This window comes from Pseudophryne corroboree, unplaced genomic scaffold (genome assembly GCF_028390025.1).
Source record: "Pseudophryne corroboree isolate aPseCor3 unplaced genomic scaffold, aPseCor3.hap2 scaffold_1135, whole genome shotgun sequence".
NCBI classification, from domain to species: Eukaryota; Metazoa; Chordata; class Amphibia; order Anura; family Myobatrachidae; genus Pseudophryne; species Pseudophryne corroboree.
The window spans coordinates 171,510-184,832 of record NW_026967761.1 but is presented as its reverse complement, the minus strand read 5'-3'; the positions used below and the strand labels follow the sequence as shown (position 1 = coordinate 184,832).

The window sequence follows — 13,323 nt, the reverse complement described above, 5'->3', positions numbered from 1 at the left end:
CATAGTATCTCACCTGGCAGGTAAGTAGGAGTTGGGCTAGAGCTGGGGAGGGTCGCTACTCGGGCACCCCCCTGTCAAGTGAAAGAGATCCAACTTAGGCAGCACAAGGAAACTCTCGAAAGAAGAACAAGGCTAGAGGAAGATCTGAGACAAATAAATCTGACTTTTACCAGAGCTGACTAGAGGAAAGCACAAACACAGTCCCCCACTACCACAAATAATGCAGTCGAGTTTCCCACATTTGGGGAAATCACAGGGGTCAGCATACCCAGAATGCAATGAATGAACCTCACCCTGGGAGAACAATCTTCATGACCATGGTATCGCCTATGCAAAATAAGTATGATTTGGGATAGGGCTGGGGAGGGCCGCTGCTCAGGCACATCTCTGTCAAGTAAAGGAGATTCAGCTGAGGCAGCACAAGGGAACTCTCATCTGGGGACAACAACTGCAGGGAGAACACATATTTTCAGATAAAAATCTTGGTCATGCTCTGGTTTCTCTTCAGAACGAACAAATCTTTCGCCTCTTACTAAAGATTTCCGTGGAGAGGAGCAAAACCGAGTTTTATCTCAATTTTTGCATGCCCCATCTTTTTGGGGTTTCTTTTACCGGTTTAAAGATAGAATGAGTGTGCTTTAATGTAAGCTCATTTGCATAGAAATGACAGTAAATGTTTATTTATGTTCAAACATAACTTTCTTGACCATGCTACTTGCTTTAAAGATCTGGGAGCACATGGAATACAGTACAAACCATGCTTATAGCAAGGAGAAGCCAGGTGAGAAATCTGCTTTCTTTCAAATTGGGCGCTCACTTTGATCTGAATGAGGACTGCTGGCACAGCACTCAGGCGACAGGTGGAATCTTGGTCATGCTCTGGTTTCTCTTCAGAATGAACAAATCTTTCGCCTTTTATTAAAGATTATCCGTGGAGAGGAGCAAAACTGAGTTTTATCTCAATTTTTGCATGCCCCATATTATTGGGGTTTCTTTTATCAGTTTAAAGACAGAACGAGTGTGCTTTCTTGTTAGCTTTAATGTAAGTTTATTTGCATAACAATGACAATAAATGTCTGTTTCTTTTCAAGCAGAACTTTCTTGACCATACTAATTGCTTGAAAGATCTGGGAGCACATGGAAAAGAGTACAAACCATGTTTATAGCAAGGGGAAGCCTGGTGAGAAATCTGCTTTCTTTCTTTCAAATTGGGTGCTCACTTTGAGCTGAATGAGGACTGCTGGCATGGCACTCAGGCGACAGGTGGAATCTTGGTCATGCTCTGGTTTCTCTTCAGAACGAACAAATCTATCGCCTTTTACTAAAGATTTCCATGGAGAGGAGCAAAACTGAGTTTTATCTCAATTTTTGCATGCCCCATATCATACCTCCCAACTGTCCCGATTTTCGCGGGACAGTCCCGTTTTTTGGGGACTGTCCCGCTGTCCCACCTGCGGGCCGCAGTGTCCCGCGGTGGGGAGGACAGTTGGGAGGCTCTGTCTGTCGCTGCCCTGCTTAGCAGAGCAGCGGTGAATAGTCGCTGTGCGCACAGCGTCTATTCACTGAAGTCAGAGGGAGAGGTGGCATGCCAGCGGCTCACAGAGCGCTGGGCATGCCCCCTCAGTGCCGAAAACGGGGGCGTGACTCGCGATCGCGGGTCCTCCCGCGAAGCCATGCCCCTTTTTACTTAGGCCACGCCCTTTTTGGGAGCGCGTGCGACTTCGCCGCGCGTGTGTCCCTCTTTGCGAGCCGACAAAGTTGGGAGGTATGCCCATATTATTGGGGTTTCTTTTATCAGTTTAAAGACAGAACGAGTGTGCTTTCTGGTTAGCTTTAATGTAAGTTTATTTGCATAACAATGACAGTAAATGTTTGTTTCTTTTCAAACAGAACTTTCTTGACCATGCTACTTGCTTGAAAGATCTGGGAGCACATGGAAAACAGTACAAACCATGCAGTATCACAAGAGCCTTTATTTGATCTTTCATGAAGATAGAGCAGAATTGAGGACACGTCAACAATTTCTGCCGAAGGTGGTTCATCTTTCCACATGGTGCCTTTGGCCACTGACACCTTCGTTGAGTCAAAGTCTCTGGCTGTGGTCAGAACTTTGAAAATTTATGTCACCAGAACGGTTCAGATTAGGAAAACAGAGGCTCTGTTTGTCCTGTATGCTCCCAACAGGATTGGGTGTCCTGCTTCCATGTAGACCATTATGCGCTGGATCTGTGGTAAGATTCAGCATGCTCATTCCATGGCAGGATTGCCGTTACTGAATTAGGTGAAGACCCATTCTACTAGAAAGGTGGGTTCATCCTGGGCAGCAGGTCGGGGAGTCTCGGCATTGCAACTTTGCCGAGCAGCTATTTAGTAAACACTTTTGCTAAGTTTTACAAGTTTGATACCTTGGCCGATGATAACTTCAAGTTGGGTCATTCGGTGCTGCAGAGTCGTACGCACTCTTCCACCCGTTCAAGAGCTTTGGTATAACCCCATGGTTCTTAATGTGACCCCAGCATCCTCTAGGTCGTATGAGAAAATAGGATTTTAATACCTACCGGTAAATCCTTTTCTCTTAGTCTGTAGAGGATGCTGGGCACCCGTCCCAGTCCATACTGTGTCTGCAGTTATTACTTGTGGTTATACACATGTTGTGTTATGGTTCTGGTCAGCTTTTTGCTGCAATTATTCATGCCGTTGGCTTGTGTTCTGTTGAATGCCACGTTCTGCGGCATGCTTAAGGTGTGAGCTGGTAAGATGCTCACCTTAGTTTAACAATAAATCCTTTCCTCGAAATGTCCGTCTCCATGGGCACAGTTCCTATAACTGGAGTCTGGAGGAGGGGCATAGAGGGAGGAGCCAGTTCACACCCTTTGATAGTCTTAAAGTGCCCATGTCTCTTGCGGATCCCGTCTATACCCCATGGTTCTTAATGTGACCCCAGCATCCTCTACGGACTAAGAGAAAAGGATGCCCTTGCGCACTATCCTGACTTCTCCTCCCGTCTGCTTACTTTGTGCCTTCCAACGCACAATGCAAACTACAGGTGGTGCTGCAGGGCCCACACCCTTTTACTTGCCTTACAGAACAGCTCTGGAGCTGTTACAGTGCCCAGCTGCTGCAAGAAATCAGCTTGAATGCTTCAGGGGATGGGGCATGGCCAACATGAGCCCCACACCAAAGGAGGGTGGGGGTGTTTAATGAGAACTAGGGGTCATCCAAGCACTGCAAAAGGCCGCCATGCCCTGCACGCCCCTTTTCTCTTTTCATATGCAGATGAGGGTTCCAGCCAACTTTGGCCCACTGCTTGAATAACATCACTGTATGCAAATCCGTCTGCTGCAGACCTTCCCCCAGGAAGGCTTGTACTAGATGTTGCATATGGTTTGATATTTGATGGTGCTTCAGTATTAGGCAGCCTTCCGCCCTCCCATGTTCATCTGAAAAGATGTGGTCTCCCTGCAGTTGTTGTCCCCAGACGAGAGTTCCCTTGTGCTTCCTCAGTTGAATCTCCTTAACTTGACGGGGGAGGGGCTGCCCGAGCAGCCACCCTCCCCAGCCCTATCCCAACTCATACTTATTTTGCATATGAGATCTCTTGATCATGAAGATTGTTCTCACAGGGTGAGGTTCATCCATTATATTTTAAAATAGGAAGGTACAAATTACATATTTGAATTGCATTTATGTGCTGGATTCAAATGTCCCCCCCCCCCCTTCCTTTCTCAATTGTGCCCGTCAGCAGCTATTCTAAGGTTGCTGCCAATGGGTGTGACACATTAATTTCTTCTGTGGGGTACACTGGACTCCACAAGGATTCACATTGGGGTGTAGAGTAGGATCTTGATCTGAGGCACCAACCGGCTCAAAGCTTTTGACTGTTCCCAAGATGCTCAGTGCATTCTCCTCTATAACCCCGCTTCCATGAACAGGGAGCTCAGTTTGTAGTTGGTGCCTTCAGTAGCAGGCCACTTAACAGGGGCCTGCCTCAGGCAGCCTATTCTTAGCTATAAATTTTGACAAGAAAAGAAGAACTTGTTTTATGAGAATCTACAAGGGCTGCAGCAGGCTAGGTCTAATAGACATCTTTACTGCAGCTTCATCACTCCCAGCGGCGCTGTATACTCCCGTGCCCTGGTTGCTGGGTCACTGCAGCGGAGGGTCCGGTTTCATCCTAAGGTCAGTCACACACACACCACCCTTCCGGATCACGAGGCCGCTGATGAAGGGGAGCGTGGCCGTAGGGGGTGGACCGTGTGCGCACTGGCGTGGACACTGATTACTGGGCAGCCGCTCCACTAGCCACCAGGTACAGTTAAGGAGCACAGGTCTGGGGGTTTTTCTCCTATATTAACCCAATTTTGTACTGCCCGCAGCGCATTGTGATAGGTAATAGGGCCTGATTCAGGTTGGATTGCAATCACAATAAGCGATCCAACTGCAAAAATTGCTAAGAGCATACGCATGTGCCTGCATTTTCTGCGGCACCCCGCAGAGAATGCGATCGCCTCTGCCTGTCAATCGGGGCGGGGGGGGATAGGTGGGTCAGCAACACTCCATTTCCAAGTCAGGGATGGAGCGGTGCGGGGGCAAGGCTTCAAAATGGGGTCTGCAACGGAGTAGACACAGGGGGCGTGGTCACAGCGGCTGTATGACATCACATTCAGCCGCTGTGATCACAAAAATGGTGGCGGCTTCCTGCGCGCACATACAGTCTGCACCAGCAGGAGGCTACACCATTTTTTATGATCACGCTGAACTGCAGTGCGACTGCAATTACAGCATGGTCAAGAAGGGAGGCGTCATGCTGGGTGGCCATGCCCTTTCACTGTGCAGGAGCCAGCACCGCTCACACACTAGTCCCCGGGTGCAGCCCCCAACCCCCGGGACACCCGGAGCAACAAAATGTAGATTCAGGCCACCAGGCCACGCCCCTACCTATGAAACCATGCCTCCTTTTTACCATTGCGCTGCTTATCTGCGCGCACTGCATTACAATCTCCCTCGCCACCTCTCTGGGTGTCACCAGTGATAGTGACACCTCTGCCATGCTTGTAGCAGCTGGTCCTAAGATCTACGCCTCAAGCCCTGAGTGTTTGCCCTTGTGACTTGTTGATCATCATAGCGAAGCAGATGCTTACAGAAAACTGCAGGGGCTTAGATTGAAAATAAAAAAATTGATTGGTATAAGGTAGAGAGGAGCGGGTTCGGTTCTCCGAGAACCGAATTCCCCACGAACTCCACGTTGTTTACACTGGTCCGAGGCAGGCTCGGTTGTTCCCGCCTGACTCGCAAAACCTGAACAAGGGAAAATGTCATCATCCCGCTGTCGGATTCTCGCGAGATTCGGATTCCATATAAAGAGCTGCGCGTTGCCGCCATTTTTACTCGTGCATTGAAGAGAGAGCGGAATGGACGTGGCTATGTTCTCTCAGTGGAAATCTCAATATCAGTGCTCAGTATCAGTGGTTACTTATTGCTGCTCAGTAATACTAGTAGTGTGTCTCTCCTGCTCAGTGTCAGTTCTCAGTAGTATCCTCATCAGTGCTCAGTATCACTGCTCATTGTCTTGTGCTGCATTGTGGTGCTCAGCATACTACAGTACATTACTAATAGTCCAGTGCTGCATCTTGCTGCTCAGTGTCAGTTCTAGTATCCTCATCAGTGCTCACTATCACTGTTCATTGCATTTTGGTTTTCTGTATACTACAGTAACATAGTAATATAGTAACATATAGTAACATAGTTTTTGAGGTTGAATAGAGGCAAATTGCCCATCGTGTTCAACCTGTTTTAAGTTGTGATGATTCTACATACTTGCTGAATAATGTTTTATGACTAGTTAGCTACTATAACTCATGTTACCCCCGGATTAACCATGTTGATATTTTAAGTATTATAACCTTAGATAGCTTTTTCATTCAGAAATGTATCCATTCCTTTTTTAAATCCAATTACAGAGTCCGCCATTACCACCTTCCCTGGCAGGGAATTCCACATCCTGATTGCCCTAACAGTGAAGATAATAGTATCTCACCTGGCAGATAAGTAGGAGTTGGGCTAGAGCTGTGGAGGATTGCTGCTCGGGCACCCCCTGTCAAGTGAAGGAGATCCAACTGAGGCAGCACAAGGGAACTCTCGAAAGAAGAACAAGGCTAGAGGAAGATCTGAGACAAAGAAATCTGACTTTTACCAGAGCTGACCAGAGGAAAGCACAAACACAGTCCCCCACTACCACAAATAATGCAGTCGAGTTTCCCACATTGGGGAAATCACAGGGGTCAGCATACCCAGAATGCAATGAATGAACCTCACCCTGGGAGAACAATCTTCATGACCATGGTATCTCCTATGCAAAATAAGTATGATTTGGGATAGGGCTGGGGAGGGCCGCTGCTCAGGCACATCTCTGTCAAGTAAAGGAGATTCAACTGAGGCAGCACAAGGGAACTCTCATCTGGGGACAACAACTGCAGGGAGAACACATATTTTCAGATGAAAATCTTGGTCATGCTCTGGCTTCTCTTCAGAACGAACAAATCTTTCGCCTTTTACTAAAGATTTCCGTGGAGAGGAGCAAAACTGAGTTTTACCTCAATTTTTGCATGCCCCATCTTTTTGGATTTTCTTTTATCGGTTTAAAGATAGAATGAGTGTGCTTTAATGAAAGCTCATTTGCATAGAAATTACAGTAAATGTTTGTTTCTTTTCAAACAGAACTTTCTTGACCATGCTACTTGCTTGAAAGATCTGGGAGCACATGGAATACAGTACAAACCATGCTTATAGCAAGAAGAAGCCAGGTGAGAAATCTGCTTTCTTTCAAATTGGGCGCTCACTTTGATCTGAATGAGGACTGCTGGCATGGCACTCAGGCGACAGGTGGAATCTTGGTCATGCTCTGGTTTCTCTTCAGAATGAACAAATCTTTCGCCATTTATTAAAGATTTCCGTGGAGAGGAGCAAAACTGAGTTTTATCTCAATTTTTGCATGCCCCATATTATTGGGGTTTCTTTTATCAGTTTAAGGACAGAATGAGTGTGCTTTCTTGTTGGCTTTAATGTAAGTTTATTTGTATAACAATGACAGTAAATGTCTGTTTCTTTTCAAACAGAACTTTCTTGACCATGCTACTTGCTTGAAAGATCTGGGAGCACATGGAAAAGAGTAAAAACCATGCTTATAGCAAGGGGAAGCCTGGTGAGAAATCTGCTTTCTTTCTTTCAAATTGGGTGCTCACTTTGAGCTGAATGAGGACTGCTGGCATGGCACTCAGGCGACAGGTGGAATCTTGGTCATGCTCTGGTTTCTCTTCAGAACGAACAAATCTTTCGCCTTTTACTAAAGATTTCCGTGGAGAGGAGCAAAACTGAGTTTTATCTCAAATTTTGCATTCCCCATCTTATTGGGGTTTTATTTTATCTGTTTAAAGATAGAACGAGTGTGCTTTAATGTAAGCTCATTTGCATAGAAATGACAGTAAATGTTTGTTTCTTTTCAAACAGAACTTTCTTGACTATACTAATTGCTTGAAAGATCTGGGAACACATGGAAAAGAGTACAAACCATGTTTATAGCTAGGGGAAGCCTGGTGAGAAATCTGCTATCTTTCTTTCAAATTGGGTGCTCACTTTGAGCTCAATGAGAACTGCTGGCATGGCACTCAGGCGACAGGTGGAATCTTGGTCATGCTCTGGTTTCTCTTCAGAACTAACAAATATTTCGCCTTTTATTAAAGATTTCCGTGGAGAGGAGCAAAACTGAGTTTTATCTCAATTTTTGCATGCCCCATATTATTGGGGTTTCTTTTATCAGTTTAAAGACAGAACGAGTGTGCTTTCTTGTTAGCTTTAATGTAAGTTGCCATAGATGCAGTGAAACACACGTGTAGGGCACGGCGTGTCCGCGTGTATTTGACTCATGTGAAATGTTATAAAACAAAAATATATGATTATGATGTTAGCTGTTAGTCTCCACTAATAGGGAATAGAAGCTGAGCTATAAGAAAGGAATACACTAGATATGATGTCACTTAGCAGATACAATGTCTAAAGTGCATACAGATAGCTACTAATAACTCTTGATAAGAAAGTATATCAGTGTGGGTATATTTATATGATGGGATATTGGGACTAGTGAATATATATCACTCCTGCTGTCCAGATTGGCAATAACCAGACAATTATGATAAGAGTAGAGATGTCACATGGGCTGCTATAGATATTAATTTAATGCTGTATGTGTCATTTGTTACAAATGGATACATTTTCTATGAGTCAGCCTAGCAGCTGCATGTTCTAACAGAACACTATCCTCACACAGAATCTGCTAACCTTGAGATAACTAAATGACAGTGTGTAACAGTCTCTTTACTATAAGACTGTTACAAAGTAATATATATATTTGAAGTCAGTCTAGCAGCTGTGTGTTCCAGCAGTTTATAAGACAAAGAAAATCTCCTATTGTGGAATCTAGACACATGGGACTGCTGGCCTGTGTCATACTATTTCTATGTAATACCAGTAACATGTATATAACTGTTACATCATTGTTACAAATGGATAAATCTTTGAGTCAGCCTAGCAGCTGCATGTCCTAACAGGACACCATAAATCCTTTACAGTGTAACAAATTGATTGGTAACACTTAAAGGCTGGAGAGCAGTTATATGCCTTACTAGCATACTCAATATACCACATTATTACACCAGTTACCACGATTATTGACAGCGCATTTGATATATTATATTACCCTCACACTGAGTCTGTTTACCTTTAGATAACTAAGTGACCGAATATGTAACAGTTTCTCTATCATAAGACTGTTACAAAGTGAGATAGATATATTTGGAAGTCAGTCAAACAGCTGTGTGTTTCAGCGGTTTATAAGAAAATCCCTCATTGTGGAATCTGGACCACTAAGGGTTATTATATATATAGCACATGGAATTGCCACATCTCCCTATATGATAATTTCATTACACTGTAACATAATAAGAATTAACTCTTTAACAGTGTAAATAGAGAGTAATGAATCTCTGACACATGGAATATATTATTTCTTAGATGAATTGGATAAACCATTATGACAGACACTTTGCTTCCTAATAAGAATTGAGGTGGCTATACCTCTAAGGAAAGCATTATTGCCTACGCCTAGATCAGATTAAATAAGATCTGGCTGAATATATGAAGGAAGGTTGCTATTTATATGAGAATTGGAATTGCTATATTCCTTAAGGCAACCCCACCGATTGATATATGTTGTCAATTAAGTATATCTGAACGGCTATATCTGGACCAGATTTAATAAGATCTGGCTGATTATATGAAGGAGGGCTGCTATTTATATTGGAATTGCCATATTCCTTAAGGCAACCGCACCTGTTGGTATATCTCGCCAATTAACTATATCTAAACAGCTAAATTAAAGCTATTCATCATTTTTTTAGTTTGGATATTAATAAATATGATCTTTCCATGATGCATAGAGATTTCCCTATCAAGTGATTCCTTATCCGATATAGAAAGCTATCCCCCTGTGGTATTGAATTTAGGAATATAGTCTTAGGGGACACAGAGAAATAAGTGATCCCCATCTACCTAAGCACCCCACAAATTGGAGGTTAGCTTACCGGTTATACTCAATCACCCCCACAAATTCGCCAATGGGGATGGCTTCCCGGGAGGTAACCCCTATTGAGTGAAGGGAGTATATAGGATACGACCCAGTGGTACCTGACGACATAGATACTAACAGCTATTTAATAACATTACGCTAGAAAGTGATTATTAGCAACATATATATCTATATAAACAACCCCGCCAGGGTTGTGCCTTCAAAAATAATCACACACGGACACGCTTTTTAAACCTTTTTTTCACATCTCTTTATTCTTCTTATGCACATGTATGTTAGTTCTGTGATTTTAACCTTTATGTTTCACTGCAGTTTGGGATAATAATATTAATATTTATCCAATTTTAATACATACTTAATAAAGGTTATATTTTATGATTCATTCATTCTGTCCAGTGCGTCAACAGTGCAGATTTCTTCTTGTTTTTTCTCCCAAATTCTATAACAATGACAGTAAATGTTGTTTCTTTTCAAACAGAACTTTCTTGACCATGCTACTTGCTTGAAAGATCTGGGAGCACATGGAAAACAGTACAAACCATGCAGTATCACAAGAGCCTTTATTTGATCTTTCATGAAGATAGAGCAGAATTGAGGACACGTCAACAATTTCTGCCGAAGGTGGTTCATCTTTCCACATGGTGCCTTTGGCCACTGACACCTTCGTTGAGTCAAAGTCTCTGGCTGTGGTCAGAACTTTGAAAATTTATGTCACCAGAACGGTTCAGATTAGGAAAACAGAGGCTCTGTTTGTCCTGTATGCTCCCAACAGGATTGGGTGTCCTGCTTCCATGTAGACCATTATGCGCTGGATCTGTGGTAAGATTCAGCATGCTCATTCCATGGCAGGATTGCCGTTACTGAATTAGGTGAAGACCCATTCTACTAGAAAGGTGGGTTCATCCTGGGCAGCTGGTCGGGGAGTCTCGGCATTGCAACTTTGCCGAGCAGCTATTTAGTAAACACTTTTGCTAAGTTTTACAAGTTTGATACCTTGGCTGATGATAACCTCAAGTTGGGTCATTCGGTGCTGCAGAGTCGTACGCACTCTCCCACCCGTTCAAGAGCTTTGGTATAACCCCATGGTTCTTAATGTGACCCCAGCATCCTCTAGGTCGTATGAGAAAATAGGATTTTAATACCTACCGGTAAATCCTTTTCTCTTAGTCCGTAGAGGATGCTGGGCACCCGTCCCAGTCCATACTGTGTCTGCAGTTATTACTTGTGGTTATACACATGTTATGTTATGGTTCTGGTCAGCTTTTTGCTGCAATTGTTCATGCCGTTGGCTTGTGTTCTGTTGAATGCCACGTTCTGCGGCATGCTTAAGGTGTGAGCTGGTAAGATGCTCACCTTAGTTTAACAATAAATCCTTTCCTCGAAATGTCCGTCTCCCTGGGCACAGTTCCTATAACTGGAGTCTGGAGGAGGGGCATAGAGGGAGGAGCCAGTTCACACCCTTTGAAAGTCTTAAAGTGCCCATGTCTCTTGCGGATCCCGTCTATACCCCATGGTTCTTAATGTGACCCCAGCATCCTCTACGGACTAAGAGAAAAGGATGCCCTTGCGCACTATCCTGACTTCTCCTCCCGTCTGCTTACTTTGTGCCTTCCAACGCACAATGCGAACTACAGGTGGTGCTGCAGGGCCCACACCCTTTTACTTGCCTTACAGAACAGCTCTGGAGCTGTTACAGTGCCCAGCTGCTGCAAGAAATCAGCTTGAATGCTTCAGGGGATGGGGCATGGCCAACATGAGCCCCACACCAAAGGAGGGTGGGGGTGTTTAATGCGAACTAGGGGTCATCCAAGCACCGCAAAAGGCCGCCATGCCCTGCATGCCCCTTTTCTCTTTTCATATGCAGATGAGGGTTCCAGCCAACTTTGGCCCACATCTTGGATGACATCACCGTATGCAAATCCGTCTTCTGCAGACCTTCCCCCAGGAATGCTTGTACTAGTTGTTGCATATGGTTTGATATTTGATGGTGCTTCAATATTAGGCAGCCTTCCACCCTCCCATGTTCATCTGAACAGATGTGGTCTCCCTGCAGTTGTTGTCCCCAGACGAGAGTTCCCTTGTGCGTCCTCAGTTGAATCTCCTTAACTTGACGGGGGAGGGGCTGCCCGAGCAGCCACCCTCCCCAGCCCTATCCCAACTCATACTTATTTTGCATATGAGATCTCTTGATCATGAAGATTGTTCTCACAGGGTGAGGTTCATCCATTATATTTTAAAATAGGAAGGTACAAATTACATATTTGAATTGCATCTATGTGCTGGATTCAAATGTCCCCCCCCCCCTTTCCTTTCTCAATTGTGCCTGTCAGCAGCTATTCTAAGGTTGCTGCCAATGGGTGTGACACATTAATTTCTTCTGTGGGGTACACTGGACTCCACAAGGATTCACATTGGGGTGTAGAGTAGGATCTTGATCTGAGGCACCAACCGGCTCAAAGCTTTTGACTGTTCCCAAGATGCTCAGCGCATCCTCCTCTATAACCCCGCTTCCATGAACAGGGAGCTCAGTTTGTAGTTGGTGCCTTCAGTAGCAGGCCACTTAACAGGGGCCTGCCTCAGGCAGCCTATTCTTAGCTATTAATTTTGACAAGAAAAGAAGAACTTGTTTTATGAGAATCTACAAGGGCTGCAGCAGGCTAGGTCTAATAGACATCTTTACTGCAGCTTCATCACTCCCAGCGGCGCTGTATACTCCCGTGCCCTGGTTGCTGGGTCACTGCAGCGGAGGCTCCAGTTTCTTCCTAAGGTCAGTCACACACACACCGCCCTTCCGGATCACGAGGCCGCTGATGAAGGGGAGCGTGGCCGTAGGGGGTGGACCGTGTGCGCACTGGCGTGGACACTGATTACTGGGCAGCCGCTCCACTAGCCACCAGGTACAGTTAAGGAGCACAGGTCTGGGAGTTTTACTCCTATATTAACCCAATTTTGTACTGCCCGCAGCGCATTGTGATAGGTAATAGGGCCTGATTCAGGTTGGAATGCAATCACAATAAGCGATCCAACTGCAAAAATTGCTAACAGCATACGCATGTGCCTGCATTTTCTGCGGCACCCCGCAGAGAATGCGATCGCCTCTGCCTGTCAATCGGGGCGGGGGGGGGAGAGGGGGGTCAGCAACACTCCATTTCCAAGTCAGGGATGGAGCGGTGCGGGGGCAAGGCTTCAAAATGGGGTCTGCAACGGAGGAGACACAGGGGGCGTGGTCACAGCGGCTGTATGACATCACATTCAGCCGCTGTGATCACAAAAATGGTGGCGGCTTCCTGCGCGCACATACAGTCTGCACCAGCAGGAGGCTACACCATTTATTATGATCACGCTGAACTGCAGTGCGACTGCAATTACAGCATGGTCAAGAATGGAGGTGTCATGCTGGGTGGCCATGCCCTGTCACTGTGCAGGAGCCAGCACCGCACACATACTAGTCCCCGGGTGCAGCCCCCAACCCCCGGGACACCCGGAGCAACAAAATGTAGATTCAGGCCACCAGGCCACGCCCCTACCTATGAAACCATGCCTCCTTTTTACCATTGCGCTGCTTATCTGCGCGCACTGCATTACAATCTCCTTCGCCACCTCTCTGGGTGTCACCAGTGATAGTGACACCTCTGCCATGCTTGTAGCAGCTGGTCCTAAGATCTACGCCTCAAGCCCTGAGT

At 45.4% G+C, this 13,323-nt stretch overlaps 9 non-coding genes across 9 annotated transcripts; 7 read left to right on the top strand and 2 right to left on the bottom strand.

Moving 5' to 3' along the window:
- Positions 1 to 180: 180 nt before the first annotated feature.
- LOC134990061 (U1 spliceosomal RNA) lies at positions 181 to 344 on the bottom strand. Its single transcript, XR_010194985.1, has one exon. It is a non-coding gene; the product is annotated as a U1 spliceosomal RNA (small nuclear RNA).
- A 144-nt stretch (positions 345 to 488) lies between these two features.
- LOC134990027 (U5 spliceosomal RNA) lies at positions 489 to 604 on the top strand. The gene has a single exon (XR_010194952.1). It is a non-coding gene; the product is annotated as a U5 spliceosomal RNA (small nuclear RNA).
- A 270-nt stretch (positions 605 to 874) lies between these two features.
- On the top strand, positions 875 to 991 carry LOC134990045 (U5 spliceosomal RNA). Its single transcript, XR_010194969.1, has one exon. It is a non-coding gene; the product is annotated as a U5 spliceosomal RNA (small nuclear RNA).
- Positions 992 to 1,277: 286 nt separating this feature from the next.
- LOC134990046 (U5 spliceosomal RNA) lies at positions 1,278 to 1,390 on the top strand. Its single transcript, XR_010194970.1, has one exon. It is a non-coding gene; the product is annotated as a U5 spliceosomal RNA (small nuclear RNA).
- Positions 1,391 to 6,203: 4,813 nt separating this feature from the next.
- Positions 6,204 to 6,366, bottom strand: LOC134990049 (U1 spliceosomal RNA). Its single transcript, XR_010194973.1, has one exon. It is a non-coding gene; the product is annotated as a U1 spliceosomal RNA (small nuclear RNA).
- A 144-nt stretch (positions 6,367 to 6,510) lies between these two features.
- LOC134990025 (U5 spliceosomal RNA) lies at positions 6,511 to 6,626 on the top strand. The gene has a single exon (XR_010194950.1). It is a non-coding gene; the product is annotated as a U5 spliceosomal RNA (small nuclear RNA).
- Positions 6,627 to 6,896: 270 nt separating this feature from the next.
- LOC134990037 (U5 spliceosomal RNA) lies at positions 6,897 to 7,012 on the top strand. The gene has a single exon (XR_010194961.1). It is a non-coding gene; the product is annotated as a U5 spliceosomal RNA (small nuclear RNA).
- Positions 7,013 to 7,298: 286 nt separating this feature from the next.
- LOC134990019 (U5 spliceosomal RNA) lies at positions 7,299 to 7,414 on the top strand. The gene has a single exon (XR_010194944.1). It is a non-coding gene; the product is annotated as a U5 spliceosomal RNA (small nuclear RNA).
- Positions 7,415 to 7,689: 275 nt separating this feature from the next.
- LOC134990040 (U5 spliceosomal RNA) lies at positions 7,690 to 7,805 on the top strand. Its single transcript, XR_010194964.1, has one exon. It is a non-coding gene; the product is annotated as a U5 spliceosomal RNA (small nuclear RNA).
- The last annotated feature ends 5,518 nt before the right edge of the window (positions 7,806 to 13,323 follow it).